The sequence below is a fragment of the Ambystoma mexicanum genome, chromosome 12, assembly GCF_040938575.1.
Source record: "Ambystoma mexicanum isolate Mex_15411 chromosome 12, UKY_AmexF1_1, whole genome shotgun sequence".
Lineage (NCBI taxonomy): Eukaryota > Metazoa > Chordata > Amphibia > Caudata > Ambystomatidae > Ambystoma > Ambystoma mexicanum.
This window is the reverse complement of record NC_090936.1, coordinates 837,813,194-837,831,299: the sequence shown is the minus strand read 5'-3', so window position 1 is coordinate 837,831,299 and position 18,106 is coordinate 837,813,194.

The following is an 18,106-nucleotide window of genomic DNA, read 5'->3' as shown; positions in this document are numbered from 1 at the left end:
CATTTAATAGAATAACTTTATATCTGGAATCACTTTGGGTCATTAAAGTCAATTGTAATTTCTCCAAAATTTCAAAAAACACATGCTCCACACACAGTGTCACCGGGCAACCCATAGTAATTGTCGAAGATGATTGTATCACAAAATCCGCTGCCACTAGAGATTTTTCATGCATAACCTGCAATTGCATAACTGGTCTAGGAATCAGCTGTAATAAGCCACCTAGTGATGCTTTCAGGACCAGGATCGCTGTCATCACCTGGCAATCCGAATGTGAGAAAAAAGAAGCCCCAATATGTGAATGCAGTAAGGTACTGGGAATCAGGGGACAGAGAAAAATGTATTTTTAAAGCAATCACAGTAAAGTAGGTCGACCCAGTAGGGGTGTTACAGAGAATGGTAGAGGGATTTAGTATTACTGGAAATTCCACCTAAACAATATTATTCAGAGGACACAAATCCCGAACCACCCTCCAACTGGACACCTGTATTTACATAATATTTTTATTTTTTTATTCATGCATGAAAGCCCACATGCATTGGGGTGCCAGAACATCAACACAAGAAAACAAAAGGAGATGGGACAAGGACCAGAGGGGCTAAATCAGGTCACACATAAAGTTACTTGAAGAGAAAGGTTTTTAACTCTTGTCGGAATTGCATTACGTTTGGCTCTTGTGTCAAGGTCTCCAGTCCATTGGTCCACTTGAAGCTTGTATTGGTAATCAGCACGTGAGCGGTTGAGCGCAGAGTTCATCTAGGCTCATAAAGGGTCATAATTTTCTTTAAGGTAAGCTGGCACCCTCTCATGCAAGCATCTGTGAATGAGCACTGATGGCTTGAAGTGAACCCTTGCATGGACCGGGAGCCAGTGTAGGTCTTGCCAACTGCTGGAGATATGTTCCCGTCTAGATTTAGTTTTGATAATGTGGGTGGCATTGTTCAGTTTAACTTGCAATTTTTGTAGGCATTTTCTATTAGTCCTATCAGTAGAGCATTAGAGTAATCAATCCTTGATAGCATTATGGCCCGTGCAATAGATATATAGTTGGGCTGACAGGAATGGGCAAATGTTTTTCAATAGTCAGAGATAGTGATCACAGTCTTTTACCACCTGGTTGACATGAGTCTCAGAGCTAAGGGACAACGCAAGGTGTATAACAAATGTTTCTACCTTGTAAGATACTTGGATGTTACAGTCTTGAATTGAAAAGTATAGGTATCTGGGATAAAGTTTAAACCTTGCCTGAAGTGACCAAAATATCAACAATTCTGTCTTGTTTTCATTCAGAAACATTCAGTTTAGGTTAATCCAAGACACAATCTGGGAGTAGATGAGTTTCCAGTTGTTGGTGTTGAGCTCATAATACCGAGAGATTTGTAGGAGTGACTGGGTGTTGTCTGCGTAGCTTGTAGAAAATACACCATTCTCCTCTAGGAGGCTACATAGAGATTAAATATCAACAGAGAACAAACAGGCACCCTGAGGGATACCACAGTTAATTGGGGCTAGGGAAGAGGAGGTGTCTCCCCATCAAACCCTAGAAACCTGGTGCTAGAGGAAAGACTGCATCCAGTCGATGGATTGTTGACGGCATAGTCCTGTGTTCCTCAGAGTATGTAAGAGGAGCTTGTGGTCAAACAGGTCAAATGCTGCGGACAAATCCAATAGTACTAGTAGACCAGGTTTACCACTGTCCATGATTACAAGAATATGGGTTTGAATATCTATAAGTGCTGTCTCTGTACTGTGGCGTGGTCAGAAACCAGATTGTCTAGGGTGTATGATGTTGCTAGGATTCAGTGAACACCTGAAGTTGGAATGTGGCTATTTTATCCAGTATCTTCCTTAAAATAGTTACAATTAGTGATATGTCTTATGTTTTGTGTGTCATTGAGTCAAGTCCAGCCTTTTTTACCAGGGGTGTAACAGTCATATCCTTGATGAAGTTCGGGACCTGGTTGTTGCTAAATGACGAGTTAACAAATCTCACCAGAAAAGGAGCAAACATTTCTTTATTCCCGAGAATCAGCTTAGGCGGAAGAGAATTTTCTGGGCAAGCAGACGGGCCTAGGGAAGTCAGAATGTCAATCATGTCTGATGTGTTAACATGTGAACATTTTAATTCAGGTTGGCCTGTACAGGATGGAGGAAGTACTGTGTGAGATAAATCATAATTGTTTTTGCCTGCTCACTTCTGATTTTAGCATGCAATTTGGCAATCTTTGCTTCAAAGGGCGTTTGAACCACGAGATAACTCTGATTGGAAGGGGTAAAGGAGGAGGCACAAGTGTTGGGTTTTCTAGACTTTTCAGAATCTCAAAGAGCTTCTTTGATCTGTTATTAGCTTCCTCAATTTGTGTGTTGAAACCCTTTTTGTTAGCTTTGTAGATTGAGAATCTATCGACTCTTTCTAAGGATTTCCAACAAGTTTCCAACAACTAGCCATCTAGTTTCAGCCATCCTTTTGTTTGTTTTTTAAGAGCAAAAGTTCTCGAGTAGACCATATTTAGTGTGATGTGATATCTCTAACCAACTTATTGTTGAGTGGAGTGACTGCATCTAGCATAGTGCCTGTTAGGCAGAATCACCTGCAGTACCCTTTGGGAACACTACCGGTAATTAGGAGTACAAGTGTAAGCACAATTTCGCCTTTGGTACATGCCTGTACTACACAGTAAAGTGGTAGCAATGGCTGAGCAGCCAGACTTATCTCCAGAGTTTAAGTGAGAAGTAGAACAAGCTACACAAAGTACCAACCAATATAGTGATTCAAGTAAACACTTACTCAGGGTTTCTTAGTAAAAGAATATACATGTATTTACTCAATCATGTGTAAAACATTACACTAGCATAAGCAGCTCAATATCAAACACTAATACACCGCAAAAATCCAACCGGTAAGTAAATGAACAAGTTTAGCTCCGAAATGAAGTGGGAGCAAAATGGCACTTCAGATACTTAATAAAGGAGGGAAAAGACAAGGTTATAAGAATAAACAGCCCAAATATGTTCACAGGCAGGGCAAAGGGTTTCAGTTAAATACAACCAGAAATTCTTCTCAATAGGCCTGGGCCAAAGTCAGTGGTTCAGAGTCTTTTGTATAGGATAGCACAGTTCTGGTAACTAACGGTTAAGTCTTTGCCACAGAGTTTCAAAGGATTTGGCTAGGTGAAATGTTTGACCAAAGTTTAGGGAAGGACAATCCTTCATGGTTGAGGAAAGTTTCACGCACTTTCTCGATAGCCGAAAAGATTTCCGGACCGCGTTTGTACAGTACCTTGTCAATGAAGAAAGCTGTAGCTGAGGCAGTTGTTCCTGGCAGTTTAAGCAGATCTCGCTGTTCCTGTGCTTCAGTCGTGGGGACAAGAAGGAGGACGTTGGGAGGTTCTTGCACTGCCCAGGGAAGAGATCACAAGATGTAGCAAGACGTTGGTTTAAGATGTGAGTGCCTTAAAGTCCACAAGCTTGTTTCCTTCCCTCTGGCTATCTGGTTTTCAACAGAACTCTGAGGAAAATTTCACCAGAATAGGATGGTTTCCAGGTGGCTTGCACATTGCTTTTTCCCACCAAACTCAAGGGATGAAGTTAACCTTGAAGGGCTTCTCTGTCGTCAGAGTTTCAAGCAATTCAGACCTGCATCACCTCTTCAGTTCTTTCGTTCCATTGGTCAACTATGCTTTCCAAGTCCCAGAGATCTGCTTTTAAACAGTTTCCCCCATTCATTCCAGCCTGGCTGTCACTCACACAGCAGGGTGGCTGTCCTTGCCTGACAGCCAGCCGGCCAATCGCATCAGAGTGAATTCAGGTCTCCTAGGAGACTAAGCACAGGGAGTTTCGGGCGCCTCCCTCACATCCTGTACACCCCAGACACACTGGCGCCAGAGGAGGGCTTCAGCACTGAAGCCCGTCAAAGGCCAACGAACAAAGGCAGAGACAAACACAAGAAGGACCTTTCCTAAAAGAAATGGCAAAAAAAGATGACCAGAGTCTGTTTTTACAGAGGTTCTGGGTGCCATATTGAAAAACATGGCTGACCCGATTTTTAGCTACCGTTGTTGGCGGTAGGGAAAAATCATGGTAGTTTGATCTAAACCACTGGCACCAGCCATTTAAAGTAGGAATGGGTAACATTTTACTGTTACATGAGTGTTTTGACTGAGGGGAAGCTAGGCAACCCCTCCAACACTCTATAGTAAGATAGGGTGTGCTGGGTCACTACATTTAAAGAGACTATGATATGATTTGATATGGCATTTATAACACGCCTATACACAAGTGTTTCACAGGGCATATAAAGTCAATTTAACTTTGCATGCCCTGGGAGACAGTAGTCAGTCCCAGAGAAGGTATTTAAACCTTGAGGAGTCTGAAAGACATCCCTGTGCCACTGCACCGAAAGTGCTGTGTGACACACAGAAAAAGATGATGCCACTGGAGTTGTTTTAAAACGCCATAACCAAAGAACACAAAAGTAAAACACACCCAAAATACATAATAGAATGGGAAAAAAAGGCTCACACTCTTTCCAGGTAAAAAATAAAATCCTAGAAATCCAGCAAAGTTGCTGGGAGTCTCAAAAGTTAAGGGAAATTAGCACATTTGTAGAATCCTCCCTAGCAGTGCCTATGCTAACAGGCTTTGCTTTCTTCACAGGATAGATAGCCGTATTACATGGTGACACGACAGGATGTAATATGCCTTGCTTCAACAACTTCATAATGTCTCATAAATCCCTCTTTCAGCTTCTCTAGACATGGGGTGTTGACTCACACATAGCAATATTGCACCAGGTTTCACTTGTATCTGCACTGTTCCAACACTCTTTAACAACCCCACATCATGAGGATTGCTGGACCACAAGTGGTGCAGCAACTTCTCAAAATGTTCCTTCCAATATAGCGATGTAGTTCTAGCGACAAACATGGCCTGTGGTACTCCTCTTTGTTCTCTAATTATCTGGAAATGCATCCCAATCTCATAAACCATCTCGTCTGTGTCTTTGGTATCCTCGAACAATTGCTCGTTGGACAAGTCCCTTAGCAATAAGGTTGGATTGATGCACAAGACGGCGCTACTGAGTGCCTGAGAGAACCACCCTGTCCTTTTTAATGGCCACTGCTTTCAGAAGAATTGTGACAATGTTGCCTGTTGCTGGTGTTACGCCCTGTGACTCAGTAAGCTGAAACAAAAATGTAATTGGTATGCACCATGTCTGATCCCTGGGACCCAACCTACCACAACCATTACTCCATACAGGAAACAAGCTGAATGTACAAGCACTTCCCTTATGGCATGCATGCAAAAGTGCTGCTACCCTCACGAGATACAAACATGGGGCATAGCATACTATACCTTCCTCCAGAAAATCAATCGTCATATTCAGATTGCTTAGTAGATCTCTGCCCGACAGATTTGTCAGGGTATCTGTACAATACAACAAGGGAGCAGGTACATTTTGTGTACCTACCTTAATACTTAGATCCTCGGTGTAAGGAACTGAAAAGATAGACCCAAAGAATCTGTGTGTCCATCGTTTTGCCTGACCTGGGGACTTACCTTCCATGATGCAAGATTTTGTAGGCCCTGTATTGACCATGTGAACATTTTCGATTGCCTACCTTTATGCCTATCCAGTGTTTCTCTTCTGTATCAGCAGTAACAGACAGGACTGGACACAGCAGAGATCTCAGAGGGCTGTCCTAATCCGGATACATGGTAGAGCCTGGGAGCGAGAAAGGATTCCCTCCAAAAACATATGTTCTAGTTTTATACATCACTGTTTCTTCAGTTAAAGAATTCTTCCACATATCTGTACTGGCGCCTGTGCTGGCAAGATTGGCTTAAATGTACATGTTTGTGCAGCATCAGGCACCGGGTTCTGTCCAGCCTGTACCTGCTGTGAATGCATAGAACCTAGGGCAAATGGCATGGTTGGGTGATGCATTTACTGGGCACCTATGTTAAAATACAGTGGCCTACTCTGACAATCTCATGACACATATCCCATTCTCCCAGACAACCAACACTGGATCCCGTACAGTCCTCCATAGTTACCTCCCATTTGCCTGTTGACCTGGGGCCTCATTCCACTAAACCTGCCAAATGACCCACCTCCTCACGAAAAGACTCCCCTTCCCCTCGGAAACCCTCCCATTTGCCATTGATTGGGAGCATACTCGTCCATCCAACCCTTTGCCATACTTGGCTCAATATGTCCCTGCTGTCCTAATTGTTAATTCTGCCCCTCTGTGGAGCTAGTGATTACTGTTCCTTCTAAACAGATCTTAGCTAGTTTTTTTTCTGAACAAGCTTTGCTTCTGCTTTTTGTGCCTGTTCAGTACTCTCCTTCTCCTGCCTTCTCTTACAAAAATACACAATGTACGCATGGATTTCTGGCCAACCCTTGGCCTCTATTCCCACTACCTTATCTAAATTATGATTAAATCTTTGGGACATTACTTTTTTAACATTTTGTAGAAAATAGCTACATTCATGTTCCAATCTTCTCCTGTCTCTGCTCGTCGTGTCCAAAATTTAATTTAAATCTGACATGTCGAGATACATAACCAGCAAGGCTCCCCATTCAGGTGCACTGTAATGATAAAAGGGTGCTCCATCATGGGTACTGGTATCTAACTGAACTCCTGGATACCCTGATTCTCTCCAAAGTTCATCTGACCGTTCTCCCATTAGAGCAGTGAATACACTTTTCATGTCCCCTGTAGCCAACATGACACCGACAGTTTATTTTTTCCAATGCATAACTCCACTTTCCCACCCCTTCAGTGAGCGAGTGTCTTCAGATTCAGATTATTTGAGTCCATGTGCAAACACAAGACATAATAGGCATTCCCTTGTCCCTTCTTGAGCAAAGGAAATTGAGTTACTCTCGCTTTTACTGGGGCGCTACCCATCTTTTTTTTAAACTTTATTTATTGGCATTTATTAACACAAAAAACAACAATCAGCACTGTTTGCTGTTACCCCTCCGTTTCCAACCCGGTTCACCCCTGTCATCTCTAGGATGTATCACAGTTTGTGAGTCCTGGCATACATATGCTTCATGCAATCGGTCATAACAGTGTTGCATTCAGATAGTAGCCACAATGCAATTTCTTTGCCACAACTCAGATCTCATCTTTATGCCATTGTTTATAACTTACTACAATTTAACACCCAGTTTCCATTGTTGATGACAAGTCCTCTGCATTTCCAGATTGTTGATCAAGAAATGCGTATACGCATCCCACATTTTACCGACATTGCCACACGTATGGTTCAAAGACCCCAGCCATTTTCCATATCAAAATAGTAAATTATATCTTATTTCCATTGTGAGTGCCTGGGGCTCCCCCCCACTGTATTTCCACTCATCGTTTGGCCAGTATGAGTAGTAGGCTGATCAGTTTTCTGGTGTGTTTGGCGATTTCCTTTGTATAGCCCAGCAGTCCTATTAATGGTTCTGGGCATATCGCTTGACCCATGACTCTGCCAACTGTTTCAAATACCTCCTCCCAGTATTGTTGTATGATTGGACAGCTCCAAGTTACATGTAAAAAGTCTTCCTGTTCTATGTTGCACCTGTTACATCTCCCTGTTGCATCTGGAAGGTATTCCTTTAGTTTAGCCGGGGAATAGTAAAACTGATGTATGTACTTGAAGTGGATCAGTTTAAGTCATGCGTTAATCGCCCCTTTTCTAATCCCTGTGCAGCAGTAAACCCACACATCTTCCGGGATTTCCCTCCCCAAGGTTTTTTCTCATTTTGCCCTTGGTGAAGCATGGTTCCCACTCCTAGTTTACATATACATAGTGTATAATCTGGATGACACTTTGCTTCCCAACATATCCTGTAATAGTTTGTCTTGTATAGGGGAGATCTGGGGCTGTTCCAGGAGTGTGATTAATACCTGGTGCAGACTCACCTGTAAGCGAAAATACATAAATATGTCCAAAGTTGCCAATGCCCCCTTTACTTTCATCTTCTCCAGAATTACAAACTTCCCTCCTGAAAAGAGTTCTCCGATGTTGGATATCCCTAGCTTACTCATCAAGGTTATGAAACCCGATTCTACTGTGATAGGAATCCCTGGTATGTGCACCATGGGAAGTCTGGGCTAGTAGAGAACCTCCCCCCTCCTCTTAAATTCAAGGCGCGCCCATGCTCTGCAGGTCACCACCACTAGGTTTCATGTTGAGTGTGCTCTACTGGGTGCTGTGAGAATAACAGATCTTAAGAGATTTGGAGCAGCCACCACCCTTTCCACTTCCACATGCCTTTTGTCCCCTTGTATCTTGTACCAGTGCTTAAGATATCCCGCTTGTGCTACATTATAATATATTTAAAAATCGGGTAGTGCCAGTCCGCCTTCAGGAATAGGTGCCGCTAGCTTATCCCACGAGACTCTAGGAGATTTCCCTGCCCACAAGAACTGCAAGATTGCCGACTTTGCATTGCGGAAGTACTCCCCGGTTATTCCTATTGGAGCGTTTGAAAATATATAAAGGAATCTCGGGAGTAGTGTCATTTTAGCAAGGGAAAATCTGCTATTCAGATTAAGGGGGAGATTTTTCCTTCGCATCATTGCCAATCAAGCTTGATCTAGGACTCTTAGGTGATTGCTATGATGCACCACGGTTACATCCCTGGCAACATTCATTGCCAGATAGCGAGTCTGGGTCATGTGCCACTGGAATCCCCATCCACCATGGTATTGTTCGACTGTCTCCGTCAGTGGAAAAAGTACCCACTTAGAGGCATTTACTTTCAGCCCAGATATTTCCCCAAATTTTTGGATAGCCCTCATTATGGGATCTAGGTTGACTTTTGGGTCCCTGACAAATAGCCATATTGCCCGCGTATAATGAGACCACTATCCTATGGTTACATATCCTCACCCCTGATGCATGTGTAGTTCTCGTATCCATTTCAGCAAATGGCTCAAATGCCAAGGCAAAAAACAGTGAGAGCGGACATCCCTGTCGGGTTCCCCTCAATAGGGCCATTAGCGGCGTCATCTGATCATTCACCCTCACCCTGGCACCGGCTGTGTATGCAGCAGTTTGACCGTAGGTAATGTAGTTTTCACCCAGACCCATCTGCCATGATACCGCAAACAGAAACGGCATTTCAACTGAGTCGAAGGCTTTCATAGCATCCAATAAGCCTGCCACTATCGAGTCTTCAGGTGGTACTGCCGCTATCATCCCAAACATCCTTCGGAGTCCATACAAGGTGGATCACCCCAGGATGAAACCCGTCAGGTCCAATCAATCAATCAATGGTGATAGCCGTGGTGCTAGGATTTTTTTCCAATATTTTATTGCCTATCTTAATTAGCGAGATTGGGTGATAAGAGCAGCAGTTGTTACTGGGCTTGTCTGGCGTCAACAGCACCACAACCATCACCTCCCTCAGTGTGTCCGGTAAGGACCCTCCGTCCAAACTCTGTTGATACATTCCCAGTATGTGTGCACCCAGTCTCTCTGCATAGTGTTTATAGAATTCTGCCTTGAACTCATCAGGTCCTGGCGACTTCCCATTCGGCAGAGCTTTAATAGCGTCCGTCACTTCGTACAATGCCAGAGGACGACACAGTGACTCTCTCTGTTCCTCAGAACACCAGTGCAAGACAACTTTCTCCAGGTACTCCTCATAATCCACTTGGGAGGCATGCATCTGTGATGAATACAAGTGACTATAAAAATTGTAGAACTGCTGCACTATTTCATTTTCTTCAAACCGGTCTCCCCTCTGCTCATCTGCGATAGCCTGAATCCGGCTTCCTAGCCCATCCATTTTGGTTGTTCTGGCTAATGTCCGACCAGGTATATGCCCTTTCCCATACTGGCACATGCTAGTCTGGCTACTGATATATTTCACCTCCCTGAGAGCTACTTCCTGAAATTCTTGTAACTGTGACAAGATCTCGGCTTGTTCCTGATTTGTGGGACTCAGGGACGCCGCCTGTGATGCTCGTATGCTGTTTTCTTTAAGCTCTAGTTCTCGCCTAATCTGTCTAAGAATCCCTGTTTCTTTGGATATATATTCTCCCCGTAGCACACATTTAAAAATGTCCTACAATGTCCCTGCTGACTGCACCGATCCCACATTCTCTTCAAAGAAGGTCTCTTTGGCTGATATTATGCTTTCTCAGAAGACTGTGTCAGTGAGACCCTCACTTTTAAACCGCCAGTGGAGCCTTCTCTTCACCCTTCCCGACAATCTCACCGACAACATCACAGGGGCATGATCTGAGAGTGTACGGGCCTGTATCCCCACCTCCACAACATGTTCCATTAATGAATGCAAGACCAGGAAGAAATCTGTCCTCAATGCCGATTTATGAGGGCTCGAGCAGCAGGTATACTGCCTCTCCGTCTGGTTGTCCCCACACTGATTTGCACTATTCAAATGTGATCATTTAAAATGGCCTCTTTATTTTCTCACAGGAATACACTCAATCTTATACAACACGAGGTATGAGTGGCACTGCACTTAGCAATGGAACACTTATCGACAGGATGAAACAGTCAATCGATGGTAAGCACTGTTCTGCATCCACCTCCACATCTCAGCTACTAATTAATCACCTAAACCATCTAATACAGCAACTACCACAATCACAATTGCTCAAACCATGAACACTTTAACTCAACCACCTCCCTCAGGCACTTAACCATTACTTAATCCACATTCATCTGCACACTCTCAATGGCATTCCTCACTACTGAAGACACACAAACCTGTACCAGAGACAACCTTCCCCTCTTCATTATCTATAGGGTGTAACCACGCATGTGAAGTACAACAGCCAGTCACACCGTAAAATAACTAACTAAGTATAGTGGTGGGCAATATGAATTACTTAATTATAACCACACCCTCAAATGAAACAATGATCTTTTTTCTCATGCTGGACCATTTTCCTTCCCTGGTTCATCTTTACAGACCAAAAACTCACAGTTTGTTCTACAATTTAAATTTGTAATCATTGAATGTAAAATGTTTTACTGTATGTTATAACGAAACTGTAACCAAACAAAAAATACCACAACTAAAAGTGAGGAATTAACCTGGCTGGAGCCAGATATTGTGTATCTAGCCTACAAGAAGCCATTGCTTGGTGAAACAAGAGGCACATGCACCAAGAGGTTATTGTTGGCGGTTTCTTATTGCATTGTATGCAATGGCTGATAATGATTGCACAAGCACACATCTGATAATTATGATGCAACCTTCTCATAGCAAGTTACTTGATTAAATAAGCAATTCTAGTAAAACTAATAAGGAACAGAATAATGTTTTGAATGTCTGATCACAGGCGAGGTGAGGGGTCACCCTTTCGTTTCTTGCACACATTTTCAGGCTGGCGGGTGTTATGGTCTTCCCCCCACCTGATGCTGACTGTGCCTAGTTTTTGGAAGAAAAATATTACTAAAATGGACAAATAGATTAGCACAGTTACACTTGCTAACCAACACCACCCATTTCTTTAGCATTTTTTTTATTGTAGGTTCTTTGATCTGTACTGTCCCATGTTTGCTTTACTCCCATAGCACGGAGTAAAGTTTATGGGGTGCACAATTGTATGCTTGTGTCTATGAGTTGATTAGCCTGGTTTTCAGTAGTTTTATGAAAGTTAGGTGGTCTTCCATTGTTCTTTTTTCCTTTGTTACTGAGTTCCACAGTTTTGCTATCAAGTAGGAGAATGAAGTTTCTCCGGATTTCCTTCTCTCGCATTTTGTTTCTATTTGTACGTCATAGCTACATCTTAGCTTTCTTCCTGGTTTGTAGTGGAGATCATCAATTCTGTTTTCATTAGATTTAGCTTAACATTGTTATTTGTCATCCAGGTGTATATGTCCGTGAGGCATTTGTTGAGGGTGTTTGGGTCTTGGGCAGAGGTTATCTTGAACATGAGTTGGGCATCACCTGCACAGTTGTTGGGGATCAGTCCATATGTTTTAATGAGTTTCATTGTATGAGACATGTAGATGTTGAAGAGGAGCAGGGAAAGGCTTACAATTGCCCCAATCTATGGTTGGTATTCATGATTTAGCACTTGCCTGGATTTAGTCTTACCTTGCAGCTCATCAATTTGGTTTCCTGGAACACCACCTCCCAACTCACTCCTTTTACTATTCACAGGGCTGTGTCCTGGGTCCCCTCCTACTCACACTGTACATTTATGCTCCTGGGGCATGTATCTCCTCCTGTGGGTTCAGGCATCAACTCTTCACAGACAACAGGCAGACAACAGGTACATCTTTTTCAATTTCCTGAACCCTCACTGATCTACCAACATTTATGACTGCTATTTAATACTGGATGGCCTCACTCTTATGTTGGCCTCGTCTAAAAAAGAGGTGATTTTCTTTCCTGCCAAATCACCTCTTCCTCCCCAGCAAATCTATTTTCCACCTGATGCTCTTCTCTACTTCTTCAGCTAGAAACCTGGGTGTCATCTACAATGCATCACACATTCTCTACCTTCTCTAAAACTTCACCGATTGCTCACATCAACCCCCTAAATATCAGGAAAATCAGAAAAATTGCCAAAAACCTACTACCCAGTCTTCTCTAAACTGAACTACTGTGCCAGTTTCCTCTTTGGTCTTACAAACTATGCATTATTTCCCCTTGACAAGATTATTAATTTTGCTACCCGTACGCTCTTTGAATTGCCTCACTTCACCCTCACTTCTCCTATAGCTGGAAGGTTGGCTGACTAACTATGCAAAAGGGGCCCAATTTCTATTACACATAAATTCAGCCACGGTAAGGCACCACCATATCTATCCTTCTATCCGTCTTGCAGCCTTCACTCTTACTCCTCCACCAACCTTGTGGCACTTCACTCACTCACTGTGCTTCTGCTCTTTTTCTCTTATTGGTACTCCCTCCCTAACTCAAAACATGGTCCATTGATGTATACAAAGGCAAATTAAAAGTCCACTTACCGCTTCTGAGCTATCCTCTTGACTCACCTCTCAGCCTTACTACTTACTGTTACGCTAACCTAGTCTCTGCAGAGGTGTTGGGGCATGGTTGCAGCCCTCCCTGATCTTGAATCACCCCCTTCAGGCCTCTCCCTCAGTAGAAAAGCTGTGAGCTGTGGTACGTGGTGATACTGCTCCTGTGAATTATGGAAGATAAGCTCCCTGTCCTGCTACTTCTTGCAGGGGCGCGTCAAATGGGATGTAGTTCCTTCACTGATCCCTGACAAGGATTAGTCCAGTCCAGCTACGACTATGCTTCTACTTATGATTGGTAAGTCTTTCTTGAGCTTTTGTGATGCTGTTTGTTCTGTTTAATTTCTTTATATGTTGCTCCGAGTTATGCCTGCAATAATGTATCTCTTCTGTTTTCTTCCCTTAGATGGAAATGCAGCGTCAATGCAGCTGTGAGACGCGAGCCGGATGGAAGATGGATGCTACCGCAATGGTCGACAGCAGGTAAGTGATGGTTTAAGGAAAAGCGCAAAGTATGGCGAAGCACAAGTTTAAACTGACTGTTTTTTCAATGTCTAACCTTGTCTTCTGTTTATCCTTGCAGGCGCTGTTGTCGACGATGGAGTGCATCGTGCTGCAGTGCCAAGATGAAGATATTGGCGTTCCGGAAATGTTAAAGATGAATACTTGGTTCGCCGAAGAGATGTACAGGTAAGAACAGCATCCCCTAGTTGATAAGTATGCTGGCAGGAAGCAGGATGTCCAGGAAGCAGGATCTTCAAAGGTAAGTCTGACCTCAGGCGACGGTGAGCGTTACGCTGCTTACAAGTGCAGAATAAAGTGAAGCGTCTGTCTTGAGGATTGGGGCAGCTTATATATCTGAGATCGTGGGCACGCCCTTTAGGGCCGGCTTACCAGCCACACCCTGCCACTCCTAGAGAGTGAGCACGTGCAAAGGCAATCCATTAGCAGCCACACCCAAGAGTAGACTTAGGGCTGCTTAATAGATGCTTAACAGGTTCACCCCTGTTCCTCCAAAACTATCAAGGACCACATCGACTCCCTGGCCCCTGTCCTGGCTGACTTATGCAATCACTCCTTCACCTCTGGAGCCTTCCCATCCCCCCTGAAGCACTCCCTTGTGCACCCTCTTCTTAAGAAACCCTCTTCCGACCCCTCCTGTCCGTCTAACTATCACCCAATCTCCATCACTCCCTTCCTGGGCAAGCTCCTGGAGAAACTGGCCCAGCTTAATCTCCATGCTGAATCTGTTGGTTGTCTTCATGACCATCAGTCTGGCTTCAGAGCTGCCAGAAGCACAGAAATTGCTCTCCTGAACATCTGTGAAGACTTGCTCTCCAACCTTGATTCTAACACTCCGTGTGTTCTCATTTTGCTCGACCTCTCTTCTGCCTTTGATACTGTCAACCATGTCATCCTGCTCAACCATCTCTGTGATAACCTGGGTATCACTGGTCAGGCTCTGGCGTGGCTGAGCTCTTTCCTCTCCAATCAACCCTCCCAGGTCCAATTGGGGTCATTCTAATCTGACATCTTCTTCTCTACCTGTGGGGTCCCCCAGGGATCTAACCTCTCTCCCTGGATGTTCAACCAATATCTGACACTCCTTGCCCACCACATCCCAGCACTCTGCCCCAACTTTCAGTGCTATGCGGATGATACCCAGCTCATTTTCAGGCTACCCTCTGCCTCCTCCTCTCCTTCCCTCATCTCTGACTGTCTGTCTGATATCCAGGAATGGTGTGCCGCCAATGACCTCTGCCTTAATGCCAGTAAGACTGAGATTCTACTCATCGGCACACCCACTCCCTCCTTCCATGCAGCTCTCTGGCTGGCCTCTCTTGGCCCTCTCCCTGCTCCTACCTGCAAGGCAAACAAACTCAGGGTCATCTTTGACTCCACACTCTCCTTCTCTCCTCACATATCTGATGTCTCTAAGAAGTCACACTACCAGCTGCACCCCCTCACAGGTATTATTCCTTTCCTCTCCTTCCCCCAGAAGCTCACTGTCTCCAGAGCCCTGGTTCTCTCTAAACTGGACTGCTGTAACAGCCTCTATCTAAATCTTCCTGCCTCTACTCTCCGCCCTCCGCAACTCATCCAGAACAGGACTGCAAGACTTGTCCTTGGCCCCAAGCCCAGGGACTGTATCTCTCCAGGACTGAAATCTCTGCACTGGCTCCCAGTGGCTGCAAGGTTTAAGTTCAAAACCCTCTGCATTGTCCACAAGGCCTTCTGGGTCCTGGGGCCAAAATACCTTCAACTCTCTCTTCCTAAATATCTTCCTTCTTAAGCTCTTCGCTCATCCGCCTCCAACTCCCTCAGGGTCAGCTGCTTCTCCAAGCAACGAGTTGGGGGTAGATCCCTCTCCGCGGCAGGAGCCTCCCTCTGGAACAGCCTTCCTGCCTCCCTGAAACCTGAGGAGAACCATCTCCTTTTCCGGAAGCACCTCAAAACCTTCCTCTTTGCTTCTGCTTTCTCTCCCTCTCTCCCCTGCTAAATTCCTGACTGAAACTGCACTGAATCTGCAACTGGGCCACTCTCACCGATCTCGGTCCCTGGCCCAGCCACTCTCCCCTTACACTGCCTCCCTTGGCGACCCCTGCGCTTCGGGACTGTCCCTGTATACCTACAGCCCCCTTCCCAGAACTTGTCTGCACCTACCTGCACTTGCCACCAGCTGGCCCTTATTATTTATCCTGTTATTCTACTACCCCTGTACTGCACTTTCCCCTCTCCCTTTCCCTTTGCACTTTCCCTTCCCCTCTGCCCTTACACCTGCCCGATCTGAATGACACCTGGCCTAGTAAGATCGTTGTCTGTCTTCCCTTTGTTCCACCCTCCCTGCCTCGTCAAGGTTAATCCATCCTGCTTAATTTATGTAATGTTCAAGGTTAATGCATCTGAAGTGCTATGTCGATAATGAAAGTTTTTTGGTGTAAAATGGATATTCTTGTTTACTTTTGTTCATGAACCTGGCACCAAAGGCTCCAGGACAGTGTCCACCCAGGTCTCCTGCTCATGCGACCCCTGCATGCCTGTGCCCCTGACTTCATGACCATGACACTTACGCCTTGCTGCACCGCTAACTGGACTCCCCTCTTTTCCGCACCACACTAGCACTTAATAGTTTCAGGTCACAGCTCATGCTTAGCTGGCTAGACTGCCTAACCACTGAAACTTGTCTTATGTTTTTCCACTGCATTGTTCCCGGTATCTGTCCAATATACCACTTCACATGCCCGGTCATCATGCTACTCTAAGCCTCACCATTATAAGAGACTCACTGCCTCCCGTTTATCTGCAATGTCTTTTGTATGCTCCTTGGTGACCAAAAGAGCCTGTTTCTCTGTATGTATGCAAATAATAAGGCTTAAAAAGAGAGAATTACAGGGCTCCTGGGGTGCAACCTTTCTCTGTGCACCAGCCTTTAGTGTCATTGGTGTGGTCAGCAGCAAGAAATTGTTTAGCAGTACTATTACTGCCTTATCTGAAAAAGAGGGTTAAGCTAAAAATGCATTTCTCAGTGTACATAAATGAATTTGTTCAAAGTAGTATGGATTACTTTTTCTCTCCCAAAAATAAATCCCCACTGCAATGGAAATTGCTATTTAATGCACCATCCCAAATCGTATTTTACTCCACTTAAAGCAGGTGTTGCCAAGGCCAGCTAGTTTGCCTTTTATGTAGGCATGCTTAGGTATTGTGTAGGCATGGGATAGGCATTGCCATAATGTTCCTACATGTCAATAAGATGGCAATAGCTAGAAAATGCTGATTACTTTGACATGGTATAGTAGTGCTATCTAATACCCAGGGATAAACATTTCAATTTGCACGCTACTAGCCAGTCATGTTACTTGTCACCTCAGTTCTCCGGATACACACAACACATCTTTTCTTTCTCGTCTGAGTCTAATATCACTCGTCAAGGGTGAGTGGACATTTCATGGCCCCTAATACCTATACCCAAAGTGATGGTGATTGGAATTAGAAAATGTTGTTGTACTCCTCCCTCCCAGGCATTCTCAACTGCACTACTGACGCTGATGTTTCAGGGCTGTTTGTAGGACCTGGACAGTATTGGGGGAATCGTGTGGGAGAAGCCTCTCATCTAAAGACATTGGCAACTCTTCTTGGCAGGGCGCGGAAGTTTGAGCCTGCATTGAGTGCCTGCTGTAAGCCGCCGTAGCTAAGCTCCGCCCACCACTCCAACATAATCTGCAGTTATCCCTGCAAGGGCTGAAGCCTGTGGGGGGATCAAGGGCGTGGGATTTGACCCCGCTGGGAGTTCGAGCATGCGGTTGAGCGCCCAGAAGTGTTAATCCCAAAGTCCCTTTTGTTAATCCCAAAGTCCCAAAGTGCATGAATCAGATATTACATTAGATTACACCACAATCGTGTTTGCAGCAGTTAATGGTTTAATTGAAGCTGTAGATTGTTTAGAAATAACACTGGCAGTTCAACGCTTGATGCTACTGCTTGGTAGATAGGAGGATGTGTTTTGGATGGGAGAAGAGAGAGCGCTGGTAGTGCGGACAAATGGCAAAGGCAATTAGCCGGACAAACGGCAGCCAATGAGTGCGCAAATAACTATTAACATAGACAAGCTCATGGTCCACTCACATGTCATCTTCCCTCCTAGTTGTACATCAGTAGTTTTGGCTTATAACACTTTAGCCCGACCTAAAAGACAAAACTAAAAGAGGAGCAAAACACACCCACATTCAAATCTTAACTGGAGCCCTGTTTATTCTTGTTTTGACGTAGTTTTACATGTTTTGAATTGTGTATTGGTTCATCATCTGAACCTTTCACAAAACTAAAAATCAGTTGCATTGTATAAAAAGAGAGAGAGAGAAAATCTCATAAAATCAAGATACGGTGTGCAAAAAAGCATGCTATACATTGTAAAATTAAATATGTTTTCTTTCCTAATTCCTAATACGCTGTTTAAGCATTTAGTGTATGATCAATAAAATGCCCCTTTACAATTAATAAGGATATAGTACAATTAAGAAGCTATGGGCAGCTTGCTTCCAAGAAATCGTAGGGCCCACCGATATTCTATGCCATATATCCTCTAATGGAAGTACTCTGAATTTATTTTCGAGTCTCCCAAAAAAT